Source organism: Periplaneta americana, chromosome 2 (genome assembly GCF_040183065.1).
Source record: "Periplaneta americana isolate PAMFEO1 chromosome 2, P.americana_PAMFEO1_priV1, whole genome shotgun sequence".
In the NCBI taxonomy this organism is placed as follows: Eukaryota; Metazoa; Arthropoda; class Insecta; order Blattodea; family Blattidae; genus Periplaneta; species Periplaneta americana.
Window position 1 is genome coordinate 195,954,266 of NC_091118.1, and position 26,319 is coordinate 195,980,584.

Below are 26,319 nucleotides of genomic sequence, written 5' to 3' on the forward strand. Positions count from 1 at the left end.
CCAGGCTCAAAACATACATGAAGTCTGTCCCATATTTAGGTGTATAAAGACACAAAGAACTACAAATAACAAAAGAAATCCGTTGCGCGACAGTCCATGGAGGGCCAAGGCCTACCATAAGTCTGCTAGCTTCATGTCCACGTGCCTTCAACGGAGGTGAACGATAATCCAACCAGTACGAGGAGAAAGTATGTGTTATACGTGGTTTTAGAAAGCGGATTTCGCTCCCCACAGCAGCTCCGCAAATTCATCAAAATTCTGGGTGAACACCGGGCCCATACACTGACTGAAAGTTAATAAGGAAATTTCTTCCCTCACGAGGCTTGAACCAGTGCGCATTCCACATCCACGTGGCTATGACGCAAGACTACTCATTCAAGCATTATCTTTGTACAGGACATCATTTTATTTTTACTTCAATTTTTATTGTACCTGAGATTTTAATGTACTTCACTCCCACCCCCTCTACTACTAAACTTCCAACCGTTCTCCACACAAACAGTACTGAGTTAGTGAGTATAGTACGTTCCAAAATATGTTCGCGTTTTCCAGTGACGAAAGAGCTTTCAATATTGAATCATATTTTTGAGCAGGTACTGGCGTCTGTTTGCTTACGTCGCACCTCGGTTTCCCCCACCAGCTTCTGCTCGCCCCTCTGCAAAGACTAGTGGCTGGGCTGTGTTAGCTCTTTTCTGAAAACATTAATTTCTGTTAGGAATTGAACATCTACGTTATATTATACAACTGTTTAAAATAACTTAAATAAAAGGGCCTCGTTAGTTAAGTGTCACGTGATTTCCCTCCTTTCTATGACCGTGCGACAAAGACACTTGGACAGACAGTAGATAACATGTCTCAGTAATTTTATCTTTTCGGTTCGGATAGAAGTGAAGATTGAATTTACAGTACGTAAGGTATTCTTTTATAGAGTAAGTACAAAATTATTTCAACATGAGCTACTAGTACGAAGGACGAAACTGGTAATTGGAGTTAAGTACAATAGTCTACGGTGCGATAATATGCACAAAAGAACTAAAGCCTGTATCGAAATGAACGGCCACCATTTTCAAAAATGTGTTTAAATATCCATATTAAGATTATTTTTCAATTTAACTTCATTCTCTATATTGTACGCTAATGTGCTGTAGACAGTACTGGGTGTTCAGTTCAAAATGTGTCTTGGCTCGCTGTATGCCGTCATGTGGCTAGCTGATGAGCCTAGAGAATTCAATCTTCCTACACTTCCGCAGCTCAGGTGTATAAGCTAAGAGGCAGAGAAGCTGGCTAGCAAGTACGGCGTTCATTCTGAAGAGTACGTGCCGATACGTACGATAACGCCGGTAGTGGCAGGAATGTGAACTGTTTGGAAATACGTACTGTCGGGATATGGGGAGAGGGTTAAGACGATTACTTACGTATTTGTTGACATTAACTTCGACGGTCAACATGGACACGGAGCATTTGATTTGTGTTGTGGAATGTTACCGTACGCAACCGATGATAACAAATACCCTGCGTACGACTTGCCGGCGCAAAACACAGTTCGAAAGAGGTTATGGTAGCACACAGACCGTACAGACCGCCGTCTGTTGCTACGACGTTCAAGTTATACCGTACACGTTCTCAAGTTCAGATTGAAGAACGCCTTAAATAATAGGCAACTTCTCTAACATATATGAAACTCGCTTCAAATCGGTGACCCAACAACAGTGACGTCATGACACACTTTGAAATGAACACCCAGTATAATATACACTGCATAATGAATACGTCCGAATGGACAGCTCAGTTCGTGAGTAAAAACACTTATTGTTAATACTGTACTGTATTTTGATTAAACAAAAACCTAATGAAAATTATCAAACTCAAAATGCGATATTTCCTAGTTTACGTAAATGGATGAACTATTTTTCTTCCCTCCTATACCTAGTAAAATGATTTGTTTGTATTTTACGCCAGTATCATCGAACTCCAGTCGTGGAAGGGGGTAGCAAACGGTGTTTCCGGTTCTCAACCGTTAATGCAAAGCTATAGCCAGGTTAATATTAGAAATGTTAGTAAATGTGTACATTTTTTTATTGAATTATCGGCTTCTGTTTTTATGTCATTCGTATTTGATTCTAACAACATTAATATGTATTCCATTACGTTTATTTTTATTTTATGAGGTAAATTTTATGTAACTACCTCTTTTGATCTCATTATGTACCGAAATTGTATCAGTATGTAATTACTTAATTTCGATCCAGTTTTGTATTCAACTGTGTAAGCAAGTTTTAATCCTGGTTGAGTGTAAGAGAAGGCATTACGGCTTTAACTGTCAGGTTAAATAAAGCCATTATTATTATTATTATTATTATTATTATTATTATTATTATTATTATTATTATTATTATTATCATCATTATTAAAAATAAAATTATGTCTCTGTATATGAAGGTGTTATTAATTTTAAGAATGGAGGCTGAAGTGACTATAAATGTTACAAAACCCCGATAAGCACCTCTATAATAACTCTAGTCGTGGTGACTCACGATTGGTGAGAAAAAATCACGTTTTAAGCTGAATTCTACATAGCAACCAAAGTACACGTAATAAATAAATCTGGACGAACTAAGCACACAAGGCCATGACATCTGTGTAACTGATATAATCATGCACATTTCGTAACAAAATGGAAAACATAAATAAGGGAAACAAAATGGAAACAATGTTGTCAACATGCACATCCATAGCGTGAAGAGAATAGCAGGTATAATATGCACTGATACGCATCAGAGATGAAGGGTCTGTGACGAACCCGACTTCACGACTGATGGATGCATAAACAAGACGCTGGGAGAGAGCTGTACAAACATGTAAACAAAGATAGAATAACACAGTCGCGATAAAACTGTGTATTAAATTTTATACATTTATTCGCAACACTTTCAACAAGCCGCAACAGAAGAAAATCCGTTCTGATTTATTTAAAAGAAGCTTCGCTATTAAGAGGCCTCGTCAGTACAGAGATTTAAACAATAAAAAATTGAGGAGAGGACCGAATTACATCTTATTTAACGTCCCTTACCAATATTAAGGCTCATTCACAATGAAAATTAAACGTAACGTAAGCGTTAACTTAAGAATGTAAACGTTACCGTAAAATCAAATACCTTACTATAATAATACCGGACATCTAGCAGTTTTATGTGCGAACGACGATGGTGCTGCCACCTACCTGCCGGGATGGAGATACTCGCGAAACAAACTGTAATCAACTGCAATGTATATTGTTGCTAGGCTAGTTAATAGTTTTATTAATTAGTGCTGTGTTAAAATGTCAGGGTTTATATGTGCTGTTTATAATTGTGACAATTGCAGCATTACAAATTGCTCCAAATCGTACTTTCGATTTCCGACAGTTCATAAAACGTAAGTCAACAACATTCTCTAGTAGGCCTAATTCCTTCGTCTTTGTGTTGATAGAAAAATACAAATTAGTTTTTTTTTTTTATTCAGACCTAATAAATAAATAGAAGTTAAAATGTATTGGATTTTAAGGTTTTATCAAATTAAGTTTTATTGTTGTCCACATGCCTTTACTAATTATTACAAGCATCAGATTACTATCAATTTTATATTTGCAGTTGTCAGCAATGCGTATATAAAACATTACTGTAAATTCATTCCTAATATCAGATTGATTTTGTCTCGGTAAACCAAAGAAAAAATATGTAACAATTAATTACGGAAAGTAATATGAAGTATGCAATATTTCTCATAATACGCAGCTTTGATATAAGATAATAATTTTTACATTAAATATTATTCAACATTTCTTAAGTGTTTCATATATAATTTTCCACATTAGTAACTCACGTTTTAAACAATAGTCCGAATCTCGCTATGTTAATATTTGTATATGTGGACGTAATTCCATCGCTCTGCGCTAGATGTCAGGTCCGCGATTTTTCGCACTCACGCCAATGCTCCTAGTATACAGCTGTCCGGTATTATTATAGTAAGGTATTTGGTAAAATCACATCATTCGTGATGGTACATAAACATAACCGCAAAGACACTTGGTAACTATGGAAACATAACGACGCCATTTCCTCATATTCTGTCATATACAGAGGTTTGGAGTTTGCAAACTTTCATGTTAACGTCTTACGGTAATGTTAATGTCAGTGTTTATGTGAATCATTGTGAATGATCCCATTTGGTAACCTGGTCGCAAACTTCTGTGTTTATGTTACGGTTATGTTTAATTTTCATTGTGAATGGGCCTTTAGTCCTACGCAACGACAAAAATACAGTGTGGATTATCTAACGTCGAGGAAAATCCGAAAATCGCTTCGATCATCACAGATCTCGGTATTTAAGTCTGCTTCTGGTGAAAAGTCTTGAGTTCACTGATTTGCGGCTGGAGACGGTGAAAGGAAGTGATGAATATTGTCGTAGGTTACTGAATTTATTAATAGTGGGCTTTTCTCAACTATTGAATTATTATTGTATTGTGTTGTTCCAGCGAATTTGAAAAGAAGTATTACGAATAAATATTACAACTTATAAACTGCCCCCATTGAGGGTAGCCTTACGAACTCAAAAAATATACGAGAGGCTCACAACCAGAGTGGACCAAGCCCACCAGTGATCAGTTTTTTGGATTAAACAATTTCGGATGAAGAAAACTTACATTTATTCATTGCTATAACAAACAAAGTCCATAACTCATTTGTTACTCCACAGAGGGCAGCACTTCCTATGGAAAGTGAAGGTTGCTAAGCAAGAGCCAGGAGCTTTAAGACTCAATTTCTCAAAATTATTCCAGAAGGACTTAAAAAAAGAAACAAAAAGGGGCATGAAAAATTACAATTGCTAGTATTGTGGCACCATATGATTAATCAGGTTTTGACAGGATTTTTTTAACACTGTTATCACAATGTATTCCCTCAAAGATGTTATTTATATTCGCTTTAACATCCTTGGTCATATCGCGAGTTAATCTTTGGTTGAAATCCGAAAGCCTGTGTACTATTGTTGAGACTGGTTCTATTGTTGTGAACTAGATGGCGACTGTGTAGATATTACTGATTTGTTATGAATATGATTTCGGTGATGAATGAGGCCGGTGATATTCAGGGATGTTGTGGCCCGAATTTCCTGGCATTTGCCTTACGGTTGCGGAAAAACCCTGAAAAACCTCAACCAGGAAATTCAACCCAATCAGGAATCGAACCCGGGCCCTCTGCGTAAGAAACCAGCATGCTGACCCCTACACCACAGAGGTGGTCAAACAATTCTTTATTTATCTTCAAGCAACACAGAAATTCAACAATTCATATGCTGTAAAAACTGTCATATTATTGAATTTAATGTATGAAAAAACCCTAGAAGTATACAATACTTTTGAAACTGAAGAAGATACATAAAAATGTATAACTTTTGAGTCAGTATTAGAGGCATTTTATAAATATTGCAATGTTCAACAGAAAGAATTGAGAGACTAGCTTTTGAAAATCGTAAAACAGATAATGAAAAAACTTTTGAATATTTTTAATAGATTTAAAAAAAAAAGATGGTCTTTCTCCCTTGTTGATTTATTCATTTTCACACAAGTCATAGAAACATTGGGTAGAACCTATAAATTATGGGTTATTCATATACATGGTGAATATTCTTTTCAGAATGAAAAGTTACATTTGTTCGGATAAAATTTCTGCACATTTGAAGGACAAAACTAAACTTATTTCAATCATTTGTCATAATACACTCCTCTCTTAAATTGATTCCGAATATTGGGAATTAAATCAATGGCTTTCTCAAAACACACTCTGAAATATTTCATATGAAATAATTTTTTTTCTCGAAAAAGAAACAAAAATGAGCATTTTTTTTTTATTTCCCCCTCGCTGTTATTTATACTCGCCTTAACATCTTTGGTCATATCCCGAGTAATCTCTTGGGTAAAATCCGAAAGCCTCTGTACTATTGTTGAGACTGGTTCTATTGTTGTGAACTAGATGGCGACTGTATACGCATTACTGATTTGTTATGATAATGACTTCGGTGATGAATGAGACCGAATTTCCTGACATTTGCCTTACGGTTGAGGAAAAACCTTGAAAAACCTCAACCAAGAAATTCAACCCAACCGGGAATCGAACCCGGGCCCTCGGCGTAAGAAACCCGCATGCTGACCCCTACACCACAGAGGTGGTCGAGCAAAAATTGTACTAAACGTTTTTGTTTGAAATATCTCAAAGAATAACCCTTGAAATTAATGACACTACTTACGATTCATCCTGTAAACGGTGAAGAATCAAAATATAACAGAGCAAAAGAAGGCGTTGATATTTGTTAATATGTAAGAAATTGAAAAAAAAAGATAAAATTAATCAGATCTACATATTAAAATGGCATACAATGGAAGGATTCCCCAGCAAATATGGATTATAAAGAATGGACACTTCGCGTCGGTCCCCTTGATGTAGCCGGACTGATTTAAATGACCTTCAAGCCAGCTAGAGCGTGAGATTCTGCTTTCTCCCTAGAGTTGGCGCTGACATCACACCAGCTAGCAGTCGACACAGCGGAAATATAACACATATAATTAATAAATCTACGTATATTATGTACTCAAATAAAATAAATTGGATCCATAAAATAATAAATCCGTCATTAACTGTAATGTCTAGACTCTAGAGTCTATAATGAGAGTTGAGACGTTGACCCCAACAACAATTAAAATATGTAACGATTTGATAGCGCTGAAAATGGAAAAACAAAACTCTTACGAGAAGTAAAACCATATAATTACCTATATTATATTATATACAAATATTAAACGAATTTGATATATAATTTTATAATATACAGTATTATATTATTTTATAATACTTATAATTTATTATATCTGCAATATAAAAAAATATTATTACAATTAGTTTGTCATTGAGAAATAAGAAAAAGCTGTTAACTTGAATTTATTTGAAGCAAAGCGTTACTGGATTATGCAATAAGGTAGGCGATGTTTGGATCCTCTGTCTCAATTCTATTCTCAATTATTATCTTAGCCTATGCTCGATTACACTAACCTCTAACGCTTGAAAGTGGAACTAAACGCTGGCGCACAGAGAAACAAAACACAGGAAAATTCGCTCAGTGTCCATTCTTTATAATCCCTATTCGCTGGATTCCCTCTAATTGGAAAGGGAAAGACACTGGTCTAATATTGTGAAAAAGAAGATAATCGGTGACGGGAGCAGAACCACAGACTTTTTCCATACGAAGCCACACGTTAAGCAAGTGCAAAAATTTCAACACACGTGTAAAAGAGTTAACTTCCCATCAATATCAACAGTAAGTGAGATAAAATTATCAGATACAGATAAAGGAAATGCTTGTAGTGTTTTGTGGGAGCGGTATTTAAGTTCGCTTCCTTCAGAGCGGACGGACTTACCGGTCGCAGGCGGAGTCGTGTTATTCTGTCGGTCTCGAAGCTGCGGCGGGGAACATATCGAGCACACTGGCTAGCGCACACTTCCGAACGCCACGCGAACTGAATCTCGACTGACGCCGCGATCCGGTCCAGCGGATAACGCAGCGCCGCCCGCCGGGTTCCTCGCGTCGAACCCACGTGTATGCCAGCTTTGAGAGACCAATATTTACAACACCGACCGGTATGTCGTCTGCTGCAGCTGTGTCCACTGTAACACTGCCATTTTCAAGCGAAGAACCACTGTGGGTGCTGGTCCACAATAAACCGGGAACGGAAACGACAACGAGAACGGAAATAATGTTAAATACATTTATTTTAGCACTAGCCGTACCCGTGCGCTCCGCTGCACCCGTTAGAAATAAATATAAAGTAATTACATAAATAAAATAGGACATTTGATCCAGGGAACATTCGTGTTTGATAGAAGGATAAATCGTTTATTATGTTACTTAATTTAAATTGCATCCAAATAATTAAAATGCGATCATTTTGGTCCAGAGACACTCATTTGGTGCAATGACAATTCCTTTAACATGTTTCTTCATTTTTATTACATGCAACCATAGCTTAATGAAGATTGACATAATTTAGATTTAATGTGTATATTTTATTTTACTTGTTACAGGTTTCCATTGAATTATGGTAATAACTTAATTTTAACCCTTGTTTTCTACGTATTCAGTAAATGGCGCTTGGCCCACTATGGTTCTGAACCCTTCAAATAACTTAAATTATATTACATAATATTACATATTATATTATATTATATTATATTATATTATATTATATTATATTATATTATATTATATTATATTATATCAGAAGTTACTGTAATAACATTATAGCATTATGTCCATCTAGAGAAACTACACTTTCCAATGGTGAAATAATAATTAATTATACAAATAGGTTAATTTAGCTTCCGATATTACTTCATACAAACACAGAAACATTCTCTTTAGGCTATCTTTCATAGCTTTCGATTGTTGCTGTCCAAGGCCCCGTATAGACGAAGTCATTTGTTTTTTAATTCATTACACGGCCTTAGATTGCAGTTATTTTAATTTTAAAACTCATTTATCTCATTAAATATCAGTCCAATCAAAATTTTTCAATTAATAAAACTTATCGTAAATTATGTTTAAAGAAACTTTTGTTATGTAATATTTTTCACAAAAATCAGTAATAAGCGAGATATTTTGATTTATTTAATTCAGGACCCCTTATAACTCCCCTTTTAAATAATGTATTTTGAATGCCATATAGCCTAAAATCTAAGTTACAACTTAATTTATATTCCAGACAGACATACAAACAAAAATTTCAAAAAAAGCGATTTTCGGTTTCAGGGTGGTTAATTATATATGTTAGGACCAATTATTTTTTAAAAATCGAAAATTACCAGAAAAATTTCGGCTACAGATTTATTATTAGTATAGATTATTTTCATTCTCGTTGTCGTTTCCGGTTTGTGACCTAGCTTTAAGGGACAAAGGTTCATGATGTACGGTATGATCTTTTAATGTACATAGATATGCTCGGTAATGGGAAACATACATTATTATACAGTAGAACCTCTATTATCCATGGTAATGAAGGGGGTGGTCTGAATGGTTAATCGAAAAAATCGGATAATCAATACCATAGAAGATTTTCATTAATTAAGTGTTGCATAATGCAGTTTCGTAATTTTCTTCGTGGTCATTGTTTTAACACATTAGGTAGTGGTTCAGAAGTAGGAACGTCGCTAGGGGGTTGCGGAAGTGTGCGCAAGCACCCCATAAAAATCGGAGCATCCCTTTCCGCACCCCAAAGGGCAATTTATTAACAAAATACTAGGCATAAATTATTTTGAAGAACAAAAACAAACAAACAATTTCTTGGATGTGAAAAAACAACTACGTCCCATAGTGTATCGTAACGGATGTGATGAGCAATAATAATAATAATAATAATAATAATAATAATAATAATAATAATAATAATAATAAACAGATGCATAGTATGCGCGCATGTGCATGAAAGAACATTTTGGATTTTTTATGTACCACATTTTTAAATCTCGCACCCCATCCGCACCCACCTTGCTCTAATCCTGGCGACGTCACTGATCAGAAGTTTTAAGTATAGGCCTAATAGCTCTTTTGGAAAGAGTGGGTGAAGAAAGAGTAATGCTGAAACTGATCAGGAAGAAAAAAAAGGAATTGGATGGGTCACTGACTGAGAAGAAACTGCCTACTGAAGGATTCACTGGAAGGAATGGTGAACGGAGAAAGATTTCAGGACAGAAGAAGATGTCAAATAATTGAAGACATTATGATGGATCATATGCAGAGATTAAGAGAAAGGCAGAAAATAGGAAAGATTGGAGAATGCTGGGTTTTCAGTGACAGAACACTATGAATGAATGAATAAATGAATGTCAATGACGGGTTTCTAAGGGTCAAGGAAACTTCTATGATGGATTTTCGTGGAAATATAGGAAAAGTATAGGTCTACTGTTATAGATTTAAGTAATTAATACACTTTATCCTTGTTTTTCTTATGAAACCTTGCACAGTTGTAACTCCAATCTCGTATTCCGATGTGAGATGAACAACAGTTCCTCTTTTCCAAAACCACTCAATTATATGCACTTCTCTTCGATACTTAGCACAACATGTATTCTTTTGGCACTTCTGGAAGACATTATCAGCGAATAGGGATTATAAAGAATGGACACTTCGCGTCGGTACCTTTGATGTAGCCGGACTGATTTCAATGACCTTCAAGCCAGCTAAAGCGTGAGGTTCTGCTTTCTCCCTAGAGTTGGCGCTGACATCACACCAGCTAGCAGTCGACACAGCGGAAATATAATACATCTAGGTACATTACGTACTCAAATAAAATAAATTGGATCCATAAAATAATAAATCCGTCATTAACTGTAATGTCTAGACTATAGAGTCTATAATGAGAGTTGAGACGTTGACCCCAACAACAATTAAAATATGTAATGATTTGATAGCGCTGAAAATGGAAAAACAAAACTCTTATGAGAAGTAAAACCATATAATTACCTATATTATATTATATACAAATATTAAACGAATTCGATACTTAATTTTGTAATGTATATTATTTTATAATATAATGTATTATATCTGAAATATAAAATAATTATCGCTATACTGGAGAATTCCCACGGTATCATTGAACCGTGCCGTTACGTTTAGCGCCAAATTTTACTAAATACACAATCTCGCCAACATAAGAACACGATGTTGGTGTGTGGCGTCATTAGAGAGAGAAATTTGTTTATTTTCTTTCTGTGCCTCCTTCGTTCTGAACATTACTGAGAGATAGCACCACTGTTAGCTACAAGGTATATTTGCGCAAATATATTGCAAGTAGATTACGTGACTTAAGCACAGGAACGCCATTTCGTAATTTCATTTAAGAAACAAGCCAAACGAATTATCTTTGCATCAAAAACGGATGCTCCCTGGACCAAATTATCGTATTTTATAATTGTTTGAAACTTATTACATGACTTAGATGAGAGTTTCGAGACAAAACAGTTTTGCTATATTTGTTTTTTTATTAAATGTTAAGCACCACTGTTAGGTACAAGGTGTATTTGCGCAAATATTGCGGGTAAATTATGACGAGTGGCTTAGATGAGAGGCTCGCGACAGAAACAGTTTTGCTGTAGCGCATGCGCGGACCTCTCATGCAGTGGAAGCGTGATCCTTGAAATTATTTTCGCGTGTACATTGAAGATTAAATGATTGAGATCCCTTCTTGTTCCGGTTACAGACCTTGGATATACGAAGGTTAGGTTTGGTTAGTTTAGGTTTTTATTAGCCAAGTCCGCGCATGCGCAGACAGGCAATATCCTGTCGCGAGCCGCATGTGATAAGTGATATGAGGTCGAGGAATGGGAGAAGGTTAGGTTAGGTTGGGTTAGGTTAAGTTTGGTTGGGTTGGGTAAGGTTAGGTTAGGATAGGTTAGGTTGGGTTAGGATAGGATAGGTTAGGTTGGGTTAGGTTAGGATAGGTTAGGTTGGGTTAGGATAGGTTAGGTTAGGATAGATTAGGTTAGGATAGGATAGGTTAGGATAGGATAGGTTGGGTTAGATTAGGATAGGTTAGGTTAGGATAGGTTAGGTTAGGATAGGTTAGGTTGGGTTAGGTTAGTTTAGAATAAATTAGGTTGGGTTAGGATAGGTTAGGTTAGGATAGGTTAGGTTAGGTTAGATTAGCTTTGGTTAAAAAATAATAGGCCTATAATGAAAGCGGTGAATAATTTCATGGTCCTTAAATTTTTTTTTTCGTAAAAGGCTAAGTATTTTTCTATAGGCCAGAAATAAAACAGCAACGCCGTCATAATTACGTACTTTACGCTTTGGCGAACATTAACCGGAAATTTACTTTCCGTCATTTTAATTGTATTCCGTGAAACACACCTTTATCCTGTTAATTTCCTTGTGATAACCTACTTTATTATCTTATTACATCTTCATTTTCTTTTAATGCATTCAAAAAACCGCCGTTGTACTACATAAAACCTTGAACTTGACTAATGGAGTGAATTATTTAAGAATATAGTCGCGAATTTGACTACCACCATTTCGATTATATTTTGTTTGATACGGCTCAGTACGGCCCGGTGACTAGTGGCCAGCGAGTAGAGTCGACTATCGATATTGGTCTGCCGTGCGTATTATCCAGTTGTTCCAATATTATTATTACAACTAGTTTGTCACTGAGAAATAAGGAAAAGCTGTTAACTTGAATTTATTTGAAGCAAGGTTACTGGATTATGCAATAAGGTAGGCGATGTTTGGATCCTGTGTCTCAACTCTATTCTCAATTATAATCCTAGCGTATCCTCGATTACACTAACCTCTAGCGCTTGAAAGTGGAACTAAACGCTGGCGCACAGAGAAACAAAACACAGGAAAATTCGCTCAGTGTCCATTCTTTATAATCCCTATTCGCTGACATTATGGAGAGAAATTAAACCTGTCACTCGAGTAGTAGATCATAATATGTAACAGCAAAGGTTTGTAATATCACTCTCTATAAAAAATACATGTTACTAATATATTGTTCAGTACTCAATACGTTTCCTGCACAAAAAGACGGATAATCCAACAATCGGTTAATAGGATGACGGATAATCGGGGTGCTACTGTACGTCAATTTTTTATTTATTTTATTGGGTTATTTTACGACGATGTATCAACATCTCAGGTTACTTAGCGTCTGAATGAAATGAAGGTGATAATGCTGGTGAAATGAGTCCGGGGTCCAAAACCGAAAGTTACCCAGCATTTGCTCGTATTGGGTTGAGGGAATTCCCCGGAAAAAACCTCAACCAGGTAACTTCCCCGACCAGGCGGGCCACCTAGTTTCGCGGCCAGACGCGCTGACCGTTACTCTACAGGTGTGGACTATGACAAGGTTTGAGTGGATTAGGTGAGGGGTAGCTAAATGACAAAAGATCGAGGAATGTGACACGGCTAGAGTGAGTTAGATGACAGGATAGCTAAGTGACAGGAAACCAAAGACTGTGATAATGCTAGTCACAGATGTTACTTCTGTCTCCTCATATTTGACCACAGTTTGGTACTGCTAAAGTAAACAAATAACAAACTTTTATATTTTCTTATTAAAACGCATATATGAGCAGAAAAAAAGAAAATGTCGCTTAGTTCGAAATCTTCATTTCATTGGTGCGGCGACACAGTATGCATTTGTCCGATTCGGATACAGTGAAAGTTTTTGTGAACTTTGGATTTACATTCCTGCAGTTCTACCGGTATTCTTTGGACAGAATTCAAGGGCCCTTGCCGGTGTTTATCTTGTGGCTTTGGTGCTGCGAATTTCAGCTGTAATAAAGCAGTCGTTCTGTATCATGAAATAAATTAATCTAGCCGCAGTAGATTATCGTATTTCTTCTTCCCGAACTCTTCATCGCTTTCCCCAAACACTTCCTTACATTTCATTACATTCAATTTACATTTTACGCCACATTCCTTTGCAGATTCTTTTCAAAATGGAGGCCAGGTTTCTCGATACACAATTTACAACGTTTAGACACTGATTTACAGATGGCAGAACATAACTCACGATTTTCTTCGATTTTCACGAGCGATCATCTGTCGCAACTGAAGCAGATCCTGCGGTTTCTAAGCAAGAACATAATTTTTCAGAATACCCCAAAGCGAAAAATCACATGGCGTCAGGTCGCATGATCTGGGTGGCCATTCTGTTGTGGCACGACGCCCAATCCATTCACGGAATTGCTGGTTCGAGAATTCCCGCATTCCTACACCAAAATGATCCATGCTTATGCCATATTAACCTTTAAATTGGCAAAACTTTATTTCTCACACTACTTTATTAAACCGTGTCGGACTGTAAAGAAAATAACTATCGTAATGTCCATATTTTATAATATGTTGTGCAATATTACATATGACGCATTCAAAACTTGGGCAAAACATACCTTGCGTGGTAAAGGGGTTATTGTTTATAGTGATCTCCCCAAGGCTAACTCATTTGTAAGCAATCGAAAGGGCCTATCTTCCTCAGAATGGACCAATGCTTTAAAAATGTCAAGCAATATTTCGGCGGTTCGCGCAATACCGGGCAGAACTCTAAGCACAACCCGCTGCCGTCATCCAGACTGTAGTGAGCTTGAAACACTTGGACATGTGCTTGGACAATCCTCTAAAGGCGAGCTGCTGATCAATGCTAGACATCATCGTGTACGACATGCTTTGGCGATATCGTTAAAAACTTTAAATTGGGAGATTCATGAGGAAGTACATTGTGTATCATCAGATGGTTCTTTTAGACGGGCAGACATTATTGCTATCAACGGACGCTTAAAACGGGCTCTTGTTCTTGACCCTACTATCCGTTTCGAAAGAAACCTAAATCAGGCCACCGAAGTTGATATTGAGAAGAAGTCCATATATGAACCTTGTCTGCCGTATCTTTCTCAAAAGTACAACGTCCCTCTTAAACAATGGTCCGTCATTGGTTTGCTGTTTGGCAGTAGAGGTTCAATCACAAAATTCACGTGGAATTATCTTAAGGTACTTCACATTCCTTTTGATTATGTAATGTCTATTCTTATAAATATTATCAAGGATTCTCTTCAAATATTACATCATCATCTCTATTTCAATTAATCCATTTATATTTGCCTTCAACAATTAACTTTCTTTTTTCTTTAATGTATCACATCACATTATACTGTACATGTTTATTGTATTCAGGACCCTTGTGGTCACTCAAATTCTTTGACCTGATGTCTATAATTTAGAAATATATACATACTAGGTTCAAAAAGTTCCCGGAATTTGCTAGCATCATAGAAACAACGTACCTTAAACACTATTCTACAGCATTTCCTTCAAAATAGTTGCCTTCCGCAACAACACACTTTTGCCAACGCGTGTAGAGTTCCTGGAAGCAGGCCTGGAAGCCATTTTGTGAAACCCGTCTTAGTGCTCTCGTCGCGTTTGCGATAACCTCTTCAGCATTGAATCTCCGTCCTTTCAGATGACTTTTCAGACGGGGAAACAGAAAGTAATCAGGTGGTGAGAGATCAGGAGAGTATGGTGGGTGATCCAAAGCAGTTATGTTGTGCCTGGCAAGAAAATTCTTTACAATAATTGCGCGATGAGCAGGTGCATTGTCATGCATAAGGAACCAGTTGTTTTCTACCCACTTTTCTGGACGTTTCCTTCTCACTGCGTCCCGGAGGCGACGGAGGATTTCTACGTACAATTCTTTCGTTACAGTACGACCTTCTGGAATGAACTCATGGTGGATGAGACCCTGAGAGTCGAAGAAAACTTCCAACATAACTTTGCTTTAAGTGTGCTTAAATGCGACAGGCTCATGTTAGTAGATTTACTGGCATGAAAAAGAACTCCTGCGGGACAAAATTCCGGCACATCCGGCGATGCTGATATAACCTCTGCAGTTGCGAGCGTCGTTAAATAAAACATAACATTTAAAATAACTTTGCCTTTGGAAGTGTCCCTAGGAAATTTTTGCTTCCGAGGAGATGTTTTCGATTTCCACTCAGATGACTGTCGTTTAGGGACTGGGTCGTACAAGTAGCACCAGTTTCATTTTGTTTAAGAAATCACCATCTTCATCAGCCATACTGATCATGTCCCCAGCAAAACACAGAACTTGATGTTTGTACTTTGCTCTGTGGACATAATTACAAAATGCGACGAACAAACGAAACACTATGATAAACAATTGCCTACAACTCAAAACCAATAATTGCCATTATCAACAAACTTTAAGGAAATGACATCATGAATGTTACCAACAAAACAAATGTATAATATCCCTTGTTATATATTAATACGAAAAATGGTAGTAAAATTCCGGGAACTTTTTGAACCTAGTAGTATATTGTGAAATTTTCCTACCAATTTTTTTTCTATTGTTCTATTAAAATTATAGCATATAGCCTATTAACCTGTTATGTCCTATAGGATACATTGCAAATGAGTTAACAAGCCATGACTTCGGAAAAACAATTGACGCACGAACATGGTTGTCAAACCACCACTTATTATACCAGGTATTCGTTTATTCAAGTTATGATATCTGTATATGTGTACAAGTATGAAACCTAAGAACAAATAATGGGGAAAGCGACTTTTGACCCACCTTGTATTAGACAGCGAGCATAATAATGAACTAAACCACGGCCAGCTAGAACCTGCGCTAAACTGAATGCACAGGTTAGGCTAAGGCCGCTATTAGGTTCCTAATGGAAAGAAGAACTAAAATAGATTTACATTATTATTATTTGCAACACATGGACGAGAAAGCCACTAGACAGTATATTTTCACTCGTATTATTGATAGCGGGGTGGACAGGGCAGTCAGTCACACATGACCTTTCTTTGAACAGCTCTACACGGACCTGCTAGTAATTGAGGTGTCCACTGACAAAGAGATAATACGCTTTCAAGAGTACAGATATTGATGACACGGTTGCTGAAGTTAAGTGATGTAAAGTCTAGTTTAACAAAGCGAAATACACGGTTTCAAGACTTTTTAGCAGCGAAAGTTTCGATTTTCAGTGAAAGAGCTTCTCTTCCTTCTATTCCCATCAGGTGGCAGAGGTAGCTCAAATCATACAGGAGATACTTTTAACAGAGAGGGTTCGAATCCCGGTCGGAGCAAGTTACATGGTTTAGGTTTTTTTATTGGGTTATTTTACGACGCTGTATCAACACCTAGGTTATTTAGCGTCTGAGTGAAATGAAGGTGATAATGCCGGTGAAATGAGTCCGGTGTCCAGCACCGAAAGTTACCCAGCAGTTGCTCGTATTGGGTTGAGGAAAACCCCGGAAAAAACATCAACCAGGTAACTTGTCCCGACCGGGATTCGAACCCGGGCCACCTGGTTTCGCGGCCAGACGCGCTGACCGTTACTCCAAAGGTGTGGACCTGGTTGAGGTTTTTTCCGGGGTTTTCCTTCAACCCAATACGAGCAAATGCTGGGAAAGTTTCGGTGCTGGACCCCGGACTCATTTCACCGGCATTATCACCTTCATTTCATTCAGACGCTAAATAACCTGAGATGTTGATACAGCGTCATAAAATAACCTAGTAAAATAAAAAATAAACAGAGAGGTCCCTGAGTTCGAGACCCGGTAAGATCACCCTTTTTTTACTTCTTTACTGTGTTCTAAACTTTTAATTCTGCAGTGCTCGGGAAAAGTGACACAAGTCAGTTTCCACAAACCTTTTTTGATAATTTATTGACAACTTACGGAACATCTGCTCGCTTGGAAAAAAAATACATAAGTATTTCTCCCATTACAATAATTCATACAGAAAAAAATCAAATGGCCATAAACCAGTGTAATTTGTCAATAAATTATCAAAAAAGGTTTGTGGAAACTGACTTATGTCGCTTTTCCCGAGCACTGCAGAATTACGTCTCTAACTTACTTAAAGGGCCTTTCATTAATTCTAAAATTCTGTGGAATGAGAGGTAGCTATTCGTTCATTTCTTACTCAATCGTATATTTCTAAGAGGTCGTTGAGTGGCCAGATCTTCGGCCTGTCACACAGGCGGTCTGAGTTCGAGTCCTGAAAATCCATAGCGACACTTGTGACGGACGAGGTAGCAGTTGTAGTTGAGTTTTTCTCAGTATTCTCCCGTTTTCCCATATTAGCATCTACATCAGCAGCAGCGTAAGTAGTATTAATAGCACAGGGACATAATTTTATTTTTACTTCAATTTTTATTGTACCTGAGTTTTTAAATGTATTTCACTCCCAACCCCCTCTACTACTAAACTTCCAACCGTTCTCCACACAGAACCGAGGCCGCGTATGCAGTACTGAGTTAGTGAGTATAGTACGTTCCAGAAATATGTTCGCGTTTTCCAGTGACGAAAGAGCTTTCAATATTGAATCATATTTTCGCACAGGTACTGTCGTCCGTTTGCCTATGTCGTATCCCGGTTTCCCCCACGAGCTTCTGCTCGCCCCTCTGTAAAGTCTAATAGCTGGGCTGTCTTAGCTCTTTTCTGAAAACATTAATTTCTGTTAGGAATTGAACGTCTAGTAATATTATACAACTGTTTAAAATAACTTAAATAAAAGGACCTCGTTAAGTAATTAACTGTCACGTTATTTCCCCCCCCTTTCTACGGCCCTGCGACAAAACCACTTGAACGGACAGTAGATAGCATTTCTGAGTAATTTTATCTGTGCGGATCGGGCAGAAGTGAAGATTAATTTTACAATACGTAAGGTACTCTTTTATAGAGTAGGTATAGAATTATTTCAACATGAGTTACTAGTACGAAGGACGAAACTGGTAATTGGAATTAGGTACAATAGTCTATCATCATCATCATCATCATCATTGGCGCTACAGCCCTTGGTGGGCCTGGGCCTCCCTTAGTAATTGTCGCCATCCGTCTCTATCTTGTGTAGCAGCCTTCCAATTCTTGCACCCCAACTTTCTGGCATCCTCTTCCACTCCATCAATCCATCGCAAGTGCGGTCGACCTCGTCTTCTCTGACCTCCCGGATTTGTTATTACAATTTTTTTGCAAGGTTCACTTGGGTCCATGCGTATTACATGTCCTGCCCACCTCAATCTGCTAGTTTTAACTGTATTGATTATATTTGGCTCTCCTAGAAGTCTATATAATTCATAGTTGCATCTCCTCCTCCAGAGACCTTCCTCAAATGTTGGGCCATAGATCCTTCGCAGAATCTTTCTTTCGAAAATCTCCAGTCTTTTTTCATCATTTTTGGAGATTGACCACGTTTCTGCCGCATATGTCAAAACTGGTCTCACTAATGTTTTGTAAAGAATAACTTTTACTTTCCTGGATAGAGCATGCGAACTAAAGTGATATTTCAAGCCGAAATATGCTCTGTTTGCTTTCATTAATCGATTAGAAATTTCTTTGGACATGTTATTATCGCTAGTGACCACTGGTCCTAAATATGTAAAGTTGTCAAACAATAGTCTAGTCTATAGTGCGATAATATGCACAAAATAACTGAAGCCTGTATCGAAATGAACGGCCACCATTTTCAAAAATGTGTTTAAATATTCATATTATGATTATTTTTCAATTTAATTTTTTCTCTATATTGTATGTTAATGTGCTGTAGACAGTATAATATATACTGCATAATGAATACGCTCGCATGGATAACTCAGTTCGTGAGTAAAAACACTTATTCTTAATACAGTACTATTTTAAGATTAAACAAAAACCTAATGAAAATTATCGAACTCAAAATCGAGATATTTCCTAGTTTACGTAAATGGATGAACTACGTTTCTTCCCTCCTATACCTAATAGAGTGATCTGTTTGTGTTTTACGCCAGTATCATCGAACTACAGTCGTGGAAGGGGGTAGCAATCTGTGTTTCCGGTTCTCTAAAGGTATAGCCAGGTTAATATTAAAAATGTTAGTAAAAATAAAATGATGTCCCTGTACAACACACAAAAGAAACAGAAACTCAACAATAGTAACCACAGCCTACTGGTATACCCACAGATCCTAAACACGCATAAATAAACGTAACACAAGAAAAAATGCTTTCCTCTCGCCGCAAGATCAGCGGCATTTTCTCGCAGTTACTGCCGCTGTTTGTTCGGTAGTAACTTTAGTTTCTAAAACCTGTTCAGGTGGCTCGGGTTCGAATCCTGGTCGGGGCAAGTTACCTGGTTGAGGTATTTTTCCAGGGTTTTCCCTCAACCCAATATGAGCAAATGCTGGGTAACTATCGGTGCTGGACCCCGGACTCATATCACCGGCATTATCACCATCTCATTCAGAGGCTAAATTACCTGAGATGATGATACAGCGTCGTAAAATAACCTACTAAAAAACCTGTTTAGCTGGGAAAATATAAACGATATAAAAATAAATACAAGTGCATCTTACATGTGTCACGAGAGATGTTCAAAGGGTCCTCATTCTGCTTCAATACATTTTTTTACATTCCAGGTATTGTTTTGAAATACTCGCCTAATCTCGACTTATTTTGGGTTTACCCCGTCCTTAATTTACATCACCGCATCACCAGGAGTCTGTTACACACATGCGACAACTCAGTGCATGTGCTTATAATATGATACATATTTCGTTAGACCTATAAAAAGTAATTTGGTTATTTCTTGGTCATTACCAGGCTTCGATACTTCGGACCCGATAGAGCAGTTCAGTGGGAAATCCGCATAACGGCGTACTGAATATAGTGTAGAATGAATGCCAACAAATACGCAAAGGAAAACGCTCTGGATTTGAAGGTTCTGACGAATAATTTGGTTTTCATACAAACCTATTTTAAAACTGTGTCTGAAACTATTACACGGTTAGAAAAGTCAGAGCAAGAGATGCCGGAAGCCCTCAAATTAGTTGAGGAAATAACACACAGAATTAATGAGACATCAAGTACACCGGTTATTGAACGTGTAAAACAAAAATGGAAATCAATTTTATGTAAAAATAACGGATATGGAACATTGTGTAATATAAACAGCAAATTAGTGGACATAGAGTCACCCGAGAATAAAAGACTATCTCTTAGAGACTGCAATGATGTTTGGTTTCTTCGTTTTGTTCCTATCACGTCATGCGACGGACGTAGAGCGCAGCTTTTCACAGTACAAACTGTGTTTGGCAGATAACCGAAAAAGATTTACGTTTGAGACACTGAAAATGTATCTTGTAGTACATTGCAATTCGGTACTGTAACTGCACTTCCTAAAGACGACCAATAGGATAAATGAAGAAATTAAAATTGCTACATGTTTATTTCCACCATTAACACTGTGTATAATTAAACACAAATGCTCATAAAATACAGGAGAATAAATGCTTTTCACATTCGTTTGACGCTGTCATTGTGTAATGTATATTTACTTTCAGAATGTACATTATGTATTTCCCCATACTACCGTACTCTACTCTAAATAGCAACGTTGTTACCTCAACACATCTCTACCTTTCACTACCTGGAGCGAGTCAACAACCTATGGTACACGCACATGTATCGGGTCCCAAGTCTCGAAGCCTAGTCATTACAGACCAGTGGAAATTTTGTATCGATGTGATCTGATGGGCAGCCGTCGAAAGATTGACTCAGCTAAATTAGGATCAAAGGATTATGAGCAACGTCACACATTCGAAAATAGCAGCAGGATTTCCTCCTTGGCCGAGAGAAGAGCTCTGAACAAGAACACTGTTGAGATAAAGGAAAAACAACTAACATACACTTTCTACAAGATAAATCTATTCCATTCTATCATTGTCTCTCCCCTTTCTTTCTTCGTGTGAGTTGCATTGAACGCCTGCGCTAGATAGGTACACTCTTAATAGAAAAGTTTCCTACAGTAAGTTTCGATTCCTGAGAAGACAACAAGTAAATGTATGTATGTATATGAACGTGCTGGTTGAGTGCATCTTACTACACGCACGCATTCGAGCGTGTTTTCAATGCATGCGTGTAGACTTAGTTTGACTTGGCATTTCGAGCGCTGGATGAGAGAAGAATTCTTGCACTTTAGCCTTGCTTTGACCCACTGTGAGCCCTATACGTATGTAGGGGAGTAGTGGGTACAGTGAGACACAAAATATTAAGACATATGTTTGCAAGTGATAATTCAAGTATTTTTAAAATCAAGTGCAATAGAAATAGACATTAAAACATGGAGTACAATAATACATAAACAAAAATGTTAATAGATAAAGGACATAATATACAATACGTGTTTGTCAAAAAAATGCAAATGTCTCACTGTTCCCATTCAGGAGGGTACAGTGAGACACCACAGTGTCTATTAACGGACATTGAAATGATTTACATTTATTTCAAAAGAAAACAAAAACTTGCGGTCTCTTTATCTTGACATGTTCTGTAGGCTTATTTAGAATCATTTTGATGTCTGACTTCGAAACCATTGAAACATCTGGAACATTTTGAAAAGTGAATTTTCTATGACATTTCAAACTTTTTGGAAAAAATGAAATGAATTTTTGGTGACAACAAAGCTTATAATTATAAGAGTTTAATGTAATTCTTTATTATTTTTTAACATTTTCTTAAATTTTGTTAATAATTTTTTTATTTATGAAACCATTAAAATGTAATGTACCGGTATCCATTATTTTAAGCTACAGTTCCTAAATTGGTTACTAGTAGACTATGTTCATTTTTAATGTTAGTTACTGGTAAATGTATTATAATTACAGTTTGTTTTTGCAAATCATTGGTACATGGGAACAGTGAGACGTCTCAGTGTACCCTTCAATGGCATGTCTCACTGTTCCCTTTACGTATTGTTCATTTAAAATGACGCCATCGCTTCAAAATTAAGACAAGAAAGACGAAACTTTGCCACACATAATCTCAAATACCATTGTATTAGGTAACAAAACATTCATATTTATATCTCATTTATATATCCAATATAACCTTCATTAAACACAAGACAAAATTTTACTTCTAGAGTGAAAAATTACGAATTATTTTTTCATCACTCACCTTTAGTTACCAACATCTCAACATCAAAATTTACCATCTAATAAAAAATGTCTCATGGTTCTCCCTGTCTTACTGTACCCACTTCTCCCCAACATGCGATGATTGTCCAACTCCGACAGATGGTCTGGGTGGCATTCGTGAATCCGATACTGACAGGTAGACCATCCTGCCTCAGCCTAACACAGTCAGGTCCCATCCTCAGAAGAGTTACATGCATATTTTTATATAATTATGTTTGCATGTATGTATAATTGAAGCAATAGACGGAAAATAGGCCCATAGGTCTATAGGCTCTTTTTCGGGAGAATGTTTAATTCGATTCTCCGTTTTAAAATCTACTTGCTTACGTACTTTCGTTTCAATATTTTGTAAACAGAGGGCAGGGTAGCTAATTGAATGAACCCATATACTCTTGCGTAGTTGTGGAACTCAGCAAACATCAGTGGAGATGATCCTCAAAGTGAGTGTGAGTCCATCCAGGATGTGCACTGAAGTGTAAACTGCACTCTGAAGATAAACTTTGAAGTGAGTGTGAATCCATTCTAGATTAATACTAAATAACCTGTAATCTCCATTCTGTACCCAACAGATATTCTTGATTTTCACGTATTCGGTACAATTTATGACGTAACTATGAGATATATGTTATAAATATAATTTTACTAAAATGATTATGAACTTGTAAACCTCTGTAATGTACTCGTATGTTGTTCAATGCTGATCTTTAATCTACGTAAAGAGTATTTTTTAATTTAATTTAATTTTTTTGCTGCTTTGCTCCTTTATGAGTAGGGACCTGATTTTTAGATTTTTAAGAAGTTCATTTTAGGTTATTGGAATAGATAAAATAGGTTTCTTTTTAGGTTTTTTGTCCAAATTATCAAAGGAGAAGCAAAAAATTGCTTGGTTGTTAAAAATGTATGCTTACAGTCAATTTTAAATAACATATTTTCCCTCGGTGGTAAAGGTGGGATCATTTACAATCAACTGTCGTAATAAATGTGGTTTCAATTGTTTTCGTAGAGATTAACAAAACACAAACTATAAAAATTCACTTCGGAATAATTATATTATGTGTCTTTCTCGTGTTAAATTTTACAGTACCTGATTAACATGTTTCAGCCACCGGCGTGGCTCAGTCGGTTAAGGCGCTTGCCTGCTCGGGCGCGGATTCGATCCCCGCTTGGGCTGATTACCTGGTTGAATTTTTTCCGAGGTTTTCCCCAACCGTAACGTGAATGCAAGGTAATCTATGGCGAATCCTCGGCCTCATGTCGCCAAATATCATCTCGCTATCACCAATTTCATCGACTCTAAATAACCTAGTAGTTGATGCAGCGTCGTTAAATAACGAACTAAAATAAATTAACATATTTCAGCCTATTATCGGCCATCTTCAGACACGAGAAAGACACATAATACATATTTCGAAGTAGCATAGTGTTAAAAGTTGTGTAATCAAGATGCATGTATAAGAATTCAATGTTAACACCAGAAGCACCAGAATAAGACAGACTGCACAGATACTAGAGAAAAGTTCACAGCTCGTACCCGCACACGCATCTGGGAACATGCCCGAAAACTTCACGAATTTTAACAATGCGACTTTTTGCGGGTCATTCACCTCTCAAGAGAAAGTTCAGTCACTTCAAACCATTCTACTGCCATGTCATATCTGCGATCAGTGGAAATTCCAAAATACATACAGTCCAAATCAGTGCCTTTGAGAGAGTGAAGCATCTGAAGGACGGCCTGCTGTAAAAAAAAAAAAAAAAAAAAACGGAATTCCCTGTTAAACATTTTATCCAAAACAGCAAAAGCCTGAAATGGTAAAGGCCGCAGATTGGGTCGCTTTCTCCAGTGCAGAAAAGAATAAAAATGATAAGATGTATTGAAATTTCTAAATATATTTATATAAAACGCAGTAAATATAGAAAAATATATATTAATTATGATTTAGGTTTTTATTAGTTCTTAAGGTTCAATTTAAGTTTTTTAGGTTCAACAGAATTTACAATTATAGGCTATGTCTCTTATGATCACGATTTGGACTATTTAATAAATTAATGAGTTTAGGAGCAAGGAACAAAATAGGTAAAAACCTATAATTTCGAGCCCTATTTATGACCAATTACAGTAATAATTAATATTAACTAATAATTTTATGAAACAGAATTCGAAAAGTATCGAATAAATTATGAGTTTAGGAGTAAGGAAAAAAATAGGCAAAAAAAACTATAAATTCGAGCCCTATTTATGAGCAATTACAGTAATAATATAATTAACTAATAATTTTATGAAACAGAATTGGAAAAGTATAAATCACGAGTTTAGGAATAAGGAAAAAAATGGGCAAAAACCTATAAATTCGAACCCTATTTATGAGCAATTACAGTAATAATTAATATTATTAACTAATAATTTTATGAAACAGAATTGGAAAAGTATCTAATAAATTATGAGTTTAGGAGTAAGGAAAAAAATGGGCAAAGAACCTATAAATACGAGCCCTATTTATGAGCAATTACAGTAATAATTAATATTATTAACTAATAATTTTATGAAACAGAATTGGAAAAGTATCTAATAAATTATGAGTTTAGGAGTAAGGAAAAAAATGGGCAAAGAACCTATAAATACGAGCCCTATTTATGAGCAATTACAGTAATAATTAATATTATTAACTAATAATTTTATGAAACAGAATTGGAAAAGTATCTAATAAATTATGAGTTTAGGAGTAAGGAAAAAAATAGGCAAAAAAACTATAAATTCGAGCCCTATTTATGAGCAATTACAGTAATAATATTATTAACTAATAATTTTATGAAACAGAATTGGAAAAGTATCTAATAAATTATGAGTTTAGGAGTAAGGAAAAAAATGGGCAAAGAACCTATAAATGCGAGCCCTATTTATGAGCAATTACAGTAATAATTAATATTATTAACTAATAATTGGAAAAGTATCTAATAAATTATGAGTTTAGGAGTAAGGAAAAAAATAGCAAAAACCTATAATTTCGAGCCCTATTTATGACCAATTACAGTAATAATTAATATTAACTAATAATTTTATGAAACAGAATTGGAAAAGTATCTAATAAATTATGAGTTTAGGAGTAAAGAAAAAAATAGGCAGAAAACCTATAAATTCCAGCCCTATTTATGAGCAATTACAGTAATAATTAATATTATTAACTAGTAATTTTATGAAACAGAATTGGAAAAGTATCTAATAAATTATGAGTTTAGGAGTAAGGAAAAAATAGGCAAAGAACCTATAAATTCGAGCACTATTAATGAGCAATTACAGTAATAACTAATATTATTAACTAATAATTTTATGAAACAGAACATTAATAATATTAGTAATTATTATTACCTATTTACTAATAATATTAATTTATTAGTTTTGTGAAACAGGCCTCCGGGAAAGTGTCAGCACGAAATATCATATTGTTTGGAATGTGAAGTGATATTTTCGCGACCACGCGCTTCCCGCTCTCCCCTCCCCATATCAATCTAGCCACTCAGCTGTGAGTAAAGGAATAAGCCTCGCTACAAACGACATCAAACATGATGCCACACATACCACGCACGATGCGACGGAAAAACACCGCTGGCCGCCTCGGTTCCACTTGGGCATCGGCCCGGAACAGCTCACAAAGACCGGAACATGTCTCTTTAATCGTCTTTCTTGCAGAGCGAGCAAATCCGCCCGCAGGAAAAAATATCCCACGTAACACGATACTGAAGATCCAATATTG

The 26,319-nt window shown here is 36.3% G+C and overlaps 1 protein-coding gene across 5 annotated transcripts in view; it reads right to left on the bottom strand.

Moving 5' to 3' along the window:
* Window positions 1-26,319, bottom strand: part of LOC138694994 (inositol 1,4,5-triphosphate receptor associated 1-like) — a 383,890-nt gene that overhangs the window by 338,717 nt on the left and 18,854 nt on the right. For 3 of the 5 annotated variants that reach the window (XR_011331033.1, XM_069819251.1, XM_069819249.1), the window contains exon 1: window positions 7,448-7,593. The exons of 1 other annotated variant lie outside the window; for it this stretch is intronic. The gene's annotated coding sequence lies outside the window, so the exon portion shown is untranslated. Of the gene's footprint in view, window positions 1-7,447; window positions 7,595-26,319 lie in introns of those variants that run through there. One more of the 5 variants, XM_069819252.1, reaches the window with a different exon arrangement.